Genomic DNA, 14,378 nt, shown 5'->3' on the forward strand with positions numbered 1-14,378 from the left:
CATTTTGGTGGCTGATGTGTCTGGCCCAGGCAAGGCTGGGTGGGCACGGACTGGTGCTTTGTGGCTCATCCCTCACCCCTCTTCCTAGACACAGGGCAGGGCACCTTTGTACATGGGCTGCGCCACTCCCTGCACATTCTGGGAAGATCCCTGGCCTTCCACTTCTATAATAAGATTTGTCTCTTTGCAGTGGTGATGTAGAGAAATGTACTGAAGTGATAAGAGACGGATGGGCAGAGACAGAGGCCCAAATTGCAGCAGAGGGTGGCCAGTATAGTGCATTACCAGGGTGTGCACATCCACTATCCTTCATCGCCTCCAGAGCCGCAGGCAAAACATTCCTTGTTTCCACTCGACCTCTGAAATTTGATTTGACACATACCCCAGAAAACTGGCTGTCTGGCTCATGTGCATAGGCGGGTAGATATCACTTAAGTAAGCAATCTTCCCTCAAACCCTGCTCAGTGTGTGTCTGCTCAGGAGCAGTGTCTAGTAGCCCCTGTCACAGTTTGTAATTCTGCTGCAATGTCCCCTAATAAAAAGACAGATTGTTCTCCAAAGCATAATAGGAAAATACAGAAATATGTAAGTTTGTTAACAATGTTAATAGTATTTTACCGGTTTCTGTGGGAAATTGTTTGGAATGTGTTCGGCAAATAACACACTGCACATTGTTCATGGGTATGTCAGAGCCTAATCAGATCTGTCTGGGTGGTGGATACACTTAGCCACCAGTCTTAAATACCCTCACTAATTAGGAGTTGGCATTTTGCTCAAGACCACTTGACTTATGTAAGCTCCAGTTCCTGATCTTATTTATAGTATGGATAATAATATGGACACATGCTTCAAACTCTTAGTTTGACTGTTTGCTTTCCCTGAGCACTTAGCTGAGCAGTAGTAGCGATGACTGCAGGCACTGTCAAATTTTAGAGACTACAGGAAATAGTCCTGAATTTGCAGATAAAGAGGTGTGTGCAAGAAATCTGCTCTTTAAAAATAAAGTCACCTATGTCAGATTCAGGCCCTTCTTGCCTCTATCACTCATGCAAAAACAAACAAACAAACAAACAAACAAACAAAAAACCCCCGCCTGATTTATTTTTACTTTTCCTCTGTAAGATCAGATACTTGGTAAATTTCTCCCAGTTCCTCTGCCTGGTTTGTTCTAAGTAGTGTAGTAATAGAGCTTTTCTTAAACAAGAGGAAGAGGTGTAGTGGGAACTGAAACAAACATTATCGAAGCAACAGAATAGCTGGCTTTCCCTTTGGGAATATATGTCCATATTACACATTGTATGCTGAAAACACACCTGAGACTATGTCTGTGCCAGTACTTGCAGCAAGCAGTGGCCCTTCATGATCTCTGGGACAGGCTGTGGCTGGCTTTGGGGTCAGGAAAAGGGCTGTGACACTTTGGTTAGTGTAGTGTCCTAAATGGCTCTTGTACTTTTGGAAAAAAGTGTGAACATCGATCTACTCCTGATTTCATTAACCATTTTCCCCTTCGAACTTTGGATGATCTCAAAGGCCATCCAAAGATAACATTTACTCCTTAAAAACAGAGGAGAATAGGCTTTGTTCTCCCATTCTTCCTTTCCCTACATTTGCACCCTTGGCTATATACAGCAGGCGGAGCTGCTGCCGGCTAATACCCTCGGGGAAAGGCTCGAGTACATCCTGTGCTAAGAGTGGCTGGCACATCTTGGGTTACACTGCTGCTGTGCCCACAGACCATCATCTCTGCCCTACTCACCCGACGGCTCCCCACACACAGTGTCAGGTGCTTCCTGCACGGAAGTGGTAACTAGACACCAGGAACTGTAGAAAAAGGGAGGGGAAGCCCGGCAGTGGGAAGAAGACCCGGGTGAAAGCCTGCTCCTGTAAGGAGAGGAAGCTTTCTCCAGAAATAAGCAAGTTTATTCACGACAGATCAACACAGAGGTAAATCCACCTTTGCTACAGCTGCACTGGACCAGTTGGATTTTGATGAGATACAACCAATGCATTTGCATCCTGGGGACATAAATGTCCAGAAGTACCTTCCTAAAAAGAAATGGAAAGGCAAACCAAATTGACAGCATGAAGGCAACGCTTTGATATTTATCTCGTGCTGTATTTCATGGGCTTCATGAGCATTACATCTGATTTATAGCCATTTGTGCGAAAAGTGGGGCCAAGGACAAAGTTTTCCAGCAAGAGAAAATTACCGCAGGAGAAAGATCCATTGCAGGAATTCACTTAAAATGCGAGTCCCTGGATTTCTACATTTTGTGGACAACTTATAAAAATAAAACCAGAACACTGGTATCAAGGTTTACAGCATCGTTTAGCTTAAGGCTGATGATATCCCTTTTATATTTACCCTCTAATTGAAAATTTAGGCTCTCCTGAATACTCCTATTAGTGACAGAGCAAGAAACTTCTTATTTATGCCCAAGCATTAACAAAGTTGTTTCCCTGAATGCTTTGAAAATGCCAAAATACCTCTTATGGATCAGTCAGTCACTGGGAAGTAGATGATACTAATTTACTCCACAAAAATTATTTTCTTTTATCCAAATTCCAGAAGCCAGGCAGGGGTCTAACACTTAAATTTTCAGGCTGTAGAAGGTTCAAAAGCAATTAGAAATGCAGTGTCCTTACTTGCAGTGGTGTTACTGTTCCTTCTGTAGCATATGTTCCATTAAAAGAACAGTGTATTTGCACAACTATTTCAAAACTTAAAATTACCTTGCAGGTACTGCATCTGTGTAGCAAAAATGGCTCAGAAGGATCCTTTTTGTTTCCAGTCCAGGCCATTTCACAAAATACAGGAAACTCAGCTATTGAGTGCTGCTTTCAGGGTGTTATTAGTGTTTGGACATCCCTAGCTGGATTATCTCAGTGATATAAATTTCTAGTTATATCCCTCTTCCAAACATCAAAAAAAACCCATAAAAACCATAAAAAACCCAGAAGTCCATCTTTGGAATATGTGAGGCCAAGGTCAGGAGTCTGAAGTGGAGAAAGTAGAATCTTGCCAAAATTCCAGCAATTCTAAAACAGCCCTAGAATTTTTAGGTACATCAGACACACAGTTAAGACTTCCAGATCTTCTGGTTTTGATGTTTCAAACCATGTATGTCAGTCTGTAAAGAAAAAAAAATTAAACTTTATTTACTTTATTTTATAATGCGTTTAACTCTTGGTTATGATTCTCAGTGCAAAAGTTGATCTCTCTATGCAAAGAAAACGTATATGACAGGAGTTCACCAGGTCTTTGTCTCCCAGACAAGTTGTTTAAAAAAGAAAACCACACCAGCTTAAGAAAGGGATTTCAGAACAAAAGATCTGAAGTTCCAACTGAGCTAGAAGTGAACTATTTTAGCTGGATATTAAACAAACCTCAATTAACTGGACTTGAAAGAAAGTGGTTGGAGAGTCACATGCCTAAATATCTTGATGGAGAGCTCTGAGAGAATACAGGGGAAAATGTAAACATCCTCTTCCTCCTGTGCAGTCCTCATTCCAGCTACATTTGCCCAGTCTCCCCACAAGATAAAGCCAGAACCCCAAGTGAAGAAAAAGCATTTGCAACACAAGGCACTTGCCTGAAATTTGTTTGTTGCTCCAGGGGTTTGCCTAGTCACCCCAAATTGGGACTATGACTGCACACAGTAGGCACGTTCGCCAATGACCTGGGTTCAATTTTTTGATGTACTGACAGGATTATATAAGTGCAATTAAATATCAGAGAAAAGTTCTGAATTTTAAAATATGGGTAATGAACCTCTCTACTGTAAACAACAGAAATTTGTGTTCCTGGGTGTCTCAATCCATACAAAAAATGCAGAAATGTACATCTGGTGCTTTTGCTTGGCTGCCATCTGCTTTTCTTTTTGCACCTAGCTATCAATTTCATATATGTAATGGAATTTTACCCCTGAGTTTCCTACCAAAGCAAGCAGGGGAAAAATTACAGACACAAAATAAATTTCATATACAAAAAAATAATCATGCCAACAAATATGGTTGGCAAAATTTATTGGGCTCTTATTCTCCAAGATTAACAGGCTCTTCATATATTACAAAAAATGTAACTTCCATCTGAATCCTTTATACACAGTAAGGAAAGTGTATATGCTAACAAAAAAAAAATTAATAAATGCATGATCTGTAGAAGGGTTGTCTTAGATGAACATTCTCATTTTTGATCAGCCCTCATTCACTGGAAGATTATTAAATTTGGGGAAAGGCTTGGAGGCATTTTTCATTGTTACATCACAGATTCCTTCCACTGATACACCAGCACAGCTATGTGCTGTCAGGCAATCGTGATTTCTTGGGTAATTTCTTTACTAAAAGATAACAACAAAGCTCTTCAGTGAAAAAGATTAAGTACCATCAGCCTGGACCATCAGAGGGCTGTGGAACAGGAGGAATTGGAGAAGCTATGCAGATGCAAGCAGATCCATTTGTGTGCATTCCCCCACAGCCCAAGGAAGTGCTGGGCTGCAGTTCATCCCATCCCAAACAGCACACCTGGGAGATATTACAGGATTTCACACTCCAGTTGGCAACTCAGCTTACAAGAACTCGGTGGTGTGAGAATTTTCTCTGCTGGCTATAACAGGACCAAAAGTGATTAAGTCAGAGGTAGCCTTCTGTGGATGCAGAATGGCCCCTGAGAGCTCCTGCTCCCTGCCCATCTGCATAGGAATGGTGAAGCAATCAGCTGGTGAAACCATTCTTCAGAGCAACAACAATAACATCTTCACTTCTAGGACGTCTCAGAGTTACAACAAAAAGCACTACACTTTTGAAAAAACAGCACAGTGTAACTCTCTTTCACTGCCTGATTAATTACACCTCACCTGCCTGGTCCATGCACACAGATCCTTTGAAAATTAAATGGAAGGGGCATGTGATTTTGGAGCCACTAAGAGCCTGGTATTTTAGAGACAGATTGCTCACCCAAGCTTGAAAATGTGGCTACTTTCACTATTGAGGAAAACCAAATATTTAGTAACAGCTTGAAGTTCCCAGGTTCTCTCTGAAGAGGTTATCAGCAGGAAGAGAGCCTTTACATATCTACATGCATTCAATGGAGAAGATGCTGGCTAGCTTCAGCTTAACTAAAAATCAGCAGGAATTTTTTTGTTTAGACTGAATAACAATAGAAGATGCCTGCCCAGGACCCTAGCTTCAAGAGTACATTATGGAAAATGCATTGACATTCCAGCAGCATTAATCATTTTAACAGGAAGTCAGATAGACAGACACCAGGGACTCTCCTTGTTGGAGCTTCTGCGTTGGGAAAACACTTCAAGTGTTCTCCAAAGACCCTTTCGAAGAGTTGTCTTTTGTATCATAGCTACAAGATATAAACTATTTCAGGTCAGCTGCAAACCCAGAATCTCACGGAAAATTCCCTCCCTTTTATTGTCAGGAGACACAAACGTAGTGCCCCTATCAGCCTCCGGACAGTGGGCAGCTCCTCTGCCAGGACAGCCCCAGAGCATGTAGAGCTCTTTGCATAGGAGTGACAACATCTACTTCTTCCAGATGTTTGGTGAGCATGGGAGAGCCTGGCCTTCTGCTCCCACCTCCAGCCTGCACACTGAGCAGCTCAGCACCACGTGCAGCTTCTGATGGCACCACAGGGAATGGAGGGCACTTCCAGCACTCACCCAGAGCCTGACATCCCTGAGGTGTCCACAAATACATTCCTCAGTGTGTTTTACTGGAGCAGCAGACATATGATATCAGCCCAACAGCTGTAGTGTCGACTTAAAAATTGTTCCTCTATCGTGTGAATACCATGTGGTTCTCAAATATAGAATGACAGAATTTATTTTGGAAAAGACCTTTAAGATCATAAAGTCCAACTGTTAGCACTGCCAAGTCCACTACTAAACCATATCTCTTGGTGACACATCTTCATGTCTTTTAAATACCTCCAGCAATGGTGACTCCACCACTTCTCCTTTCAGTGAAGTTTTTCCTAATATCCCATCTAAACCTCCCCTGGTGCAGCTTGAGGCCATTTATTCTTATCTGCATCAGTGCAGCCAGGAAAATAAACATGATAGAATGGCCCATGAGAAGCAGTTTCACTTCAGCAATCCATACAGCAACATGCAAAATATGTGCCAGCCCTGCCAGAATGGAATTCAGACTCTTTAAGCCTTTGGAGATAATCCTATATTTCCAACGAACTGCAAACACAGGGTGAACAGAGTATTTGTGTCCCTTAAGACCTCAGACAGTACCAACGGTTCATAGCTTTTAGAAACCTTAGGAGGGGAATGAAGTGGAAATAATTTGGGTCCTGGGAATAACTTTGCTTTGAGTGCTAACTCCCGTCTGCTGGCTGTACAACAACCTCGGGAGCTATGCTCAGGACAAAGGTAATATTGGATGCCAGAAGGCAGACTCACAAAGCTGCTGAAACACACAGGGCAGTTTCACATGCTGGTGAAAGACCATCACAGCCATGACCTGGCTGGCAGCTTCAGAGTACCATGCTCAGAAACATCCTTGCATCCCTTCTCCCAGCCTAAGTGAAGAGATAGGGAGAGCTCAGTATTGCCTCCTTTTACCTAGGCAGGTTTGGCAGTCTTGGTGACTCTCCTGTCATCTCAGCCATTGCCAGGATAAATGTCAGTGCTGGAAGCAAAAGGCCTTGTTCTCCTTCCTCAGACCAGAGGGAGGTGACAGCCACTAGAGCCTGGGGCAAGACCAGAGCTGGGTGATGCTGGGATGGATGGTGGTGGAAGGGGAGTTCCCACTGCTCCCTGACAGTGAGAGAGGTGGGAGAGGTGGCATTTTTTGAGGAACTGAAGGTACTTACATGTTTGGGAAATTTTCTTTTATTCACAAACACCAAATAATTTCACTGAGAATGTCATACTGAGCTTTCTCTTAAGAGGTATGGAAATGTTTGTTTTTTTCTGGGGAATACTGAAAAATAAATGTGCCTCTAGTTTCAAAATGGGCAGTGTTGTTTCAAAACAACAGCCTATAGAAGACTTAGCTTCGAACTGCTTTGTGACTTCTCTTTCTCATGTTTTTCTTCCAAAATAAAAAAAAAAACCAAAAAAAACAACAACCAGTGTCTCATTATCACTCCAAAGGAAAACATGGGCATTGATATGTTTCTTGGCAGCCACAGCCAATTCCTCATCCCAGCTAGTATCACTTTTCCTTCTACATTGATGGAGATACCAGGAAATGATAGTTGGAGGAGAGGGCAAAAGGCCAAGGCTCATGCAATCCAATTATAACCCTGCTGAAATGACTTCCAGGAACTCTGCAAAGACTGACCTGATCAAGGCTTGTAATGGCAAGGGGAAAGAAAAATAACAGCCGAAGGAAAAGAATAATAATAACTAGCTTTTACCTTTTTTCAGGAAGACAGACTGTGTCCCAGCAAAGTTATGGAGCATTATGTCCTGAACACCTATGATGTACATATGAAAGCCAGGGAGCTGGGATCAGACTGCAGAATTGAGCAACCCAAATCCTGTGTATCAAATTTTCCTACAGCAGGATGAGAAGGCTCCAAGATTTTAAGCAGTACTACAGCCACTGTAAAATGCAGAGTTTGGATTTGTTAACCCTGCCCTCCTTATGGTGAAATGGCTGCTGAGATTCCCTCAGCCAACTGCTAGGTAGGCAAGGACCACCAAATTATCTTACCAGTCATCAAAGGACTGGTAATGGGCACATTTTTCAGTTACCACCTTCCTGGTGCACAATGGAACTTGCAAATACAGGGAAAGTCTTTGCTGTAATTGCTCAGCTGCCTCTCTTCCAGGTCCATGGCAATATTTCTGTTCTATTGTCTTCTGTCATGTTTTATTTTAAGCTATTGCTTTTTAATGAGTGGAAAGGATATTTTTTCCCCATTAGATGAGTAAAATTTGGAATATACATATCTGCTTAGAATAGTCCACAGGGAGAAAAAATACCAAATGAAATCATACTTGCTAATCCTAATTTTAAAATATCCCACTGTACTGGTTAATGCTGTGGCAGTTGCTCCACTACCTCCAGCATTCCTCCCCCAAAGTTACAGTGCTTTCCTTGGTCTCTGTTTCACTAATTTTCCATCTGCCACACTTGTTCAGATGTACTTGGAGATTCCTTATGTTACTAGGGCTGTACTAACTAGCATCCCTGAGCCACTGAGATGAAGAACCATGAAAAGAAGTTTTCTCTCCTTTGGGAGAATCTTGAGGAAAAGGCTAGGAAGTCTCCCACATCCTCATCAGAAGCACAGCTGGAAAGGAACAGTTTTCTGGTTTGCTTTTGACAAAGACACCATGTTCCTAGATGTAAGTACTCACAAGTATGGTTATCTTTTCATCTTAAACCATTGAACACTTAGATTAACTCAAACTTCAAAACAATCACTGGTGTTCTTTAGGGGATGCCTGTGGAGCTGTGATGCAGGAAACAGGTGTTGAGCCCAGTTAAAGTCCTATGTATGAAGGAGACACTGAAATTTTCTGACTCATACAGGCAAGTCCAGTTGTTTTGCTTTGCCAGCTGCTGCACAAGGGCTCTCTGCTGCTCCTCACATTGCTGAGGCATGGACACAATCCATGGAGTGAAGCCCAGCCCAATCCACACAAAAAGTCATCTAAGACTTCATGAAATGTGATGGACTTCAAACTGTGGGGATCTAATGCCTTCCCTATCTTAATTTTCTCAGGAGAGTGACAGAAGCTCTTATCAATGAAGAAACAGAGCAGGAGACAACACCCTTCAAAAGACAACAAACCTGGAAATATAGTAACATATAAGTATTAAAAATCAAGAAAATGTGATAACAGCTACAAAAACATTCCTGGCAAAGATTAAAGTAGCTTCACTAGCTTCCCTACAATGTCTTCACTGCAGGAAACCAGCATTTCAGAAATCTGTCAATATGTTCCACTTGTGGGATTTTGCAATTTTCATTTTACTCCTGCATGGATGTTTAGCCAGGAAAAGAAAGTTTTGGGGTTTAATCTCAACTAATTTCTTATCTATCCATGCAAAGAAATGTAAGCACTTGGAGGTTACAGTGAGTTACATGCAGCTTCAGACAGTTTCCACATAGCCAAATTAAGCACACTCTGATTCTACAGAAATCAGAGCAGATTACCTCGTCAATGGCTTATCTTTGTGCTTCTTGAAGAGCAGGACAGATTCCATGGCCCGTAATAAACCAGCTGAGCCATGGCAAACAAAGCCACAATACAAAACTGTATTGTTGTACAACTTGAACAGCAGACCATGAAAACTCTGTCCAGGACAGAGGGTTCTGGTCTCCTGTGCTACTGACAGCTTCTGAATAACCTAATTGCTCAGCCCTTCGAGAACAAAATTAAAAGAGGCACTCAAAGGGGGTTGGAGGGATGTTATTCCAGGTAGCTCTGCTAGCGAGCAGAGGAAGAAAGGCCCCATTGTTCATGATTTGGCTGAACTGAGCCTCATCTTCTAAGAGATGGGAAACCTCTGAGAAACCTTTTAATAGGTCACTGATAGTCTGGTCCTGAGTGGTGTCCTTTCCAGAGGAAAGGCAGTTGTCAGTGCCAGGGAACAGATCTTGTTGGACCAACCTTCTAGACCAGTCCCATGAATCACTGCCTTTTCAGCCAAGCCCTTCATCGCTTCGGGCTGTTGTGCTGGTTTTGGCTGGGGTAGAGTTAACTTTCTTCACCGTGGTTGGTACAGGGCTGTGTTTTGGATTTGTTTTCTGCACAAAACTGTAAATAAATAAAATACCTCAACTCTGTGTGTGGACTGACCTCTTGCACATGAGGTGAAAGAAAGTGAAAGAACCTATTTTTGGACAACAGCAGCTTCCATGTGCTGGTCAAGAAATGCTGTCTTTGAATAAGTGTCACACACACGGATTGTCAGTGGATGTGCTGTGCTCACCAGGAGCACAGGAGGCATTATTTTGGACAGTGCTGACATCTGCTTGTGCACATTATACACCACATCAGCCCTCTGCATGTGCACTCACAATCGCTTCCACTCAGCATGGAGGTCCTGTGGAGTACAGAGCTGAGTTTACCACCCTGATTTTTCCAGGCAGGCATAATGATCCCTAGAGGAAAGGGAAGTTATTAGTGATGTTGTGATTGGAACTCCTCACATGATGCTCCATTTAACTTGTTCCCACAGCACTCCATTTGTTTGCTTCCTCACCCTTTGTTGTGTGTCCAGAAATGATCTGAGCACAAAAATGCTCTCCCTATATGTTTATAACAATAAGCCACTGCCAATCTGCACTTCAAAGCTGCCCTCTCCAGGCAGTACACTTCAGAAAGACAGACCTTCCTGCTAGATAACCCCAGGTCCATTTCTCATGTTCACCAGTGTTCATACACTGGGCAGACCTAAGAGGCTCCAGCAACAGGTCTAATTCCACCTAGGAGAGGCAGCATCCAATGTACACACATTTCCATGGAATTCACTCAATATGGTCATGCTGTCCCTTAGTCCACATCCACAACTCTGAGTTTTTGATAATGGTCAACAAAATTTGGCAGAGGCAGAAACCTCTTGGAGATACAAAGTCCCTAGAAAATTTGTGGGAGTTTGTGGGCATGTAGATGACACTGTCTCCATTCCCTTTCAAGGCCACCAAGAGGAGTCACACCCCCAGCTGCTGAGTCTGATGCCAGCAGCTATCCAGATATGATCTACCCAGACTAATCTTGCCTAAATGACAATCCAACAAGCTTGAGAGAGCACCGTGGAAGAAAGATGGGGAATTACAGGGAGGTCACAGGGACACAGAAGAAAGCTCAGGTACTGTGATGGGCAGAGCCCAGAAGGTATATGAAGGAGCTGGTGGTACCATGACAGGGATCAGGGAGACACACAGGGAACTGGAAATGCAGCTCTGGGAGTGCTGGGCTGTAAATGGGAGCATCACAGGACATGGGTAGGAGATTAGGATTGCTGTGGTGAGGAGATCATAAATCCCTGGGCCAAAAAAAGCATCATGGGTTGTGCTGCTTGTGAAACAACTTCTATCAGTGTGGGATCATGTCCTTTATCTAAGGTGCAGTTGGGCACCAACAAGGAACCAAGCAGCTGTTTGCACTCTGGTGACAAAGCACAACAGCCCTGGCACAGCCCAGAGAGTGGATGCCAAGTCCTTATGGGAATAGTGGACAAGTCAAACCCAGTGTCCACACTGTCACAGAAACACAAAATACATGTGGGCACTTCACGTGGGCTGAGGCACTGCACTGCCCATCTGCTCTGCTCTGAACGGGCAGAACCCCACAACACACAGTGATGGAGTCAGGATACCTTTGGGGGTTGAGGAGGCAGGGACACGTCAGCTGCTATTCCCTGGCACCAGGGAGGCCCAGGTGCAGGAAGTGCAAGCAGCCACGGGGATCTTGCAGCAGATGGAGGGGATAGTGGCCATGGGGAGTGCTCTGCTGCCCCTGAGCAGGGTGGGGAGCACAAACAGCTCTCCCTGCACTGCAAGCAGGCTCTAGCAGCCAGCCCAGGCACAGTCTGTGTGCTCACCCAGCTTGTCTGCCCTCCATGTGACACCTCTGGGGCAGCAGGGGCTCAATCACACTGCCAATACTGTCCCTTTTCCATGTCTTGCCCCCTGCATTTCCAATATGGGGATGTGGCTCTGCTTCCCCATGTCAGTGCTGCTTCATGGTCATTCGGGCAGCTCTGCTCACCCTTGTACTGGGCAGCTGAAGCTTTGCTCAGCCACAACACAGCTAGTGCTCTGCCATGGAGGCTGGGGTCATCTAGGGAGATGGGTATCAGCTCCTGCCCCAGGCATGGGTTCATCATGGGTTCACCATGATCCTCACTATGGTTTCTCATTGTTTTGTCATTCACAGTAGCTCAAAAGGGCATAAAAACTCACCAGCCCCTGGAGGAGGCACTTGGCACTCACTGCATGGTGGGGCTGCCACACAGTGCACTCGGGGTTATGGCCATGCCCCAAGAGATTCACACTGATAAAAAAGCCAAACCCAGCAGGGAAAATGAACAGATGGATAACCACCTGCTGAAGAGGAAAATGTTGAGACAACTGGGTGCTATGGCAATTCATATCCTTTCTTTGATCTCAGTGGTACTTTGTGCTGCATATAGAAAGCAAAGAGGAGAACAATAAAGCTTTATGCTAAGCCAGTGACTTTCTCAAATTCACTTTCCTGCTCCATAATGGGAACAGAGGATTGAACCCCAGCCTGCATTAATGAAAAAACAAACAAAAGCAGAACTTCATAAGTGATGAAAGCTGCATTTTCAGGCAGTTATTTATTTGCTTTTGCCTCTGAAGAACCTATCTATGCATTGCATAGGACTCTGTTGGAAGCACCTCCAGTAGAAGTCTTTAGTCAATTTGTCTAAACTCTTATCATGATAAGCAGCAGGAATAAATAGCATTTCATCCACTTGGCCTCGTCACCATCTCCTCACTTTTTCCCATGTCAAAGTCTGGAAAAACCCAGAGCACTTTGTCCCAGAGTTCAGGAGATTCAGGCCCTGTTAATCCATGGCTAAAAACAAATGTCAGGAGAAAGGCTCTGGAAGGGTGATCCAGTTGCAGCCCTCCAAAGACTATTTTAAGTGGTTTTTTTGTCACTCCATATACATCCTGCAAGGTAAAGCGACTGGAGCATCATGCAAAGTTCAGCCAGATCTGCTGTTTACAGCATCCCAAGGAAAGCTGATGGCTGAAGGTATCAGATGGAGCTTGGACCTCCCACTTTCTAAACTGCTGCAGACAATCTGTGCCATTCCCCTCTCTGAGGCAGAGGTTGCCTGGGCTGTTTGTTGACCCCCAAAATTGCTGCACTGCTGAAAAGAAAACTTGGGCTGCCACTAACTTTCCCAAAAGCTAAATTTGCACTGTGTCCTTCCTCCAATACCTCCTTAGCCACTTCAGTGTCCTGTGCTACCTAGGGGAAGGCATGGTTTATCCAGACACCCCGAGAGGCTGCAACAGCATTCAGCACACACTCTGATGTTGCTAACCTTTGTGGGGATGGGGGGCTTCACATGTGCAGCCACACAGCTCCCCCAAAGCCATCCTGCCTTCCTCAGCCCCTCCAGGCCAGGTGTTAGCCTGGGATTGAAGGCAGAAATCCAAGCTCTCTGTTAAATTCCCCTTTTCAGGTAAATTTACAGAATGACTGCTGAGGATCAGCGATCTTTTCCAGCTCAAAAACCACACTTCCTCCTCACTGCACAATAGTAGTACCAGTCCTGAGTGAGCACCTTAAAAAGTTGGTTTTCTTGTGCAGAGCAACCACTTTTTTTCCAGTGCCTGGTGCCCACCCCCAGCACTGACTGCAGGGACTGGGGCACAGCTCACAGAGCCAAACCAGCAGCACTGGGAAAAGGGTGCTGCTTTTGATCTTTGTTATGTATCAGGGATGCCAACTGGGGCAGGGTGGGAATGACACTACAGTTTCCTTTTCTGGAGCTCCAGGTCACCTACTCCATGACTTAGCTCCGGCGCCGCAGGTCTAAGGAGAGGACAAAGCCAGCTTGTTTTGCCATGGGCCTCCTGCCAGCCTCACCCTGCCCACAGCTGCTGCAATGCCAGCTTTCCCTGGCCCACGGGGAAGCAAATCCATGCCTCCTTCACCAGCCCAAACCTCACTCCTGCACCACCAAAGCAGCTCCAGGCCTGCTGCTGCAGGGCCCAGGGACACAGGCTGTCCCAGAGCCCCCACAGCCCACGGGGAGCTGCCCAGCCTCAGCAGTGCCCTGCCCACACTGTGAGCGTGTCTAGAGGTTTCTGCAGCAGCAAAAGGGATTCAAACACTCAGGAATCATCCTACTGCAAGGCTGAGGCTGAACCAGAGCAATGCCATCCCCCTGCAGAGACATGGATTTTGAGGAGATTACTTCATATCTGCAAAACCAGCATTTTCATCCAATGCTAAAAAATCCACAGAGAAATATAATTAGGTCAAAACTTTGCAAACAGTTGGATGCTGTCTGACTTCTTACCCGGAGCATCTCTGTGCATATTTGCATTTCCAAACAATACTGGGAGCCTTTTCAACACACAGGCAGCAGGAAGCATGTGTAAGGCTGCCTCACATCACACGATTATCATCTCCAATGATATGATTATTAATCATTAAGTAAGTCACACCCATATTCTGAAGACTACTGCATGCCTGTTTCCTAGCACCATCTGGAGGCAAACTCTGTCCTTTGCCCAATTTAGTGGAAATAGTGCATGTAGATCCAGGATAAGGAATGGCTCACACTCTGGATCAAACACTCAGCAAAGATCCAGGTGCTTGCTGCTCTAAATACACTTTGTAATAGAGACAGATTATGCAAGTTTGGTTGTTTGCTCCATGCCAAAATCTGTTTAGGAACATATG

Source organism: Lichenostomus cassidix, chromosome 3 (assembly GCF_008360975.1).
Source record: "Lichenostomus cassidix isolate B80296 chromosome 3, HeHo_3.0, whole genome shotgun sequence".
Classification (NCBI taxonomy): Eukaryota; Metazoa; Chordata; class Aves; order Passeriformes; family Meliphagidae; genus Lichenostomus; species Lichenostomus cassidix.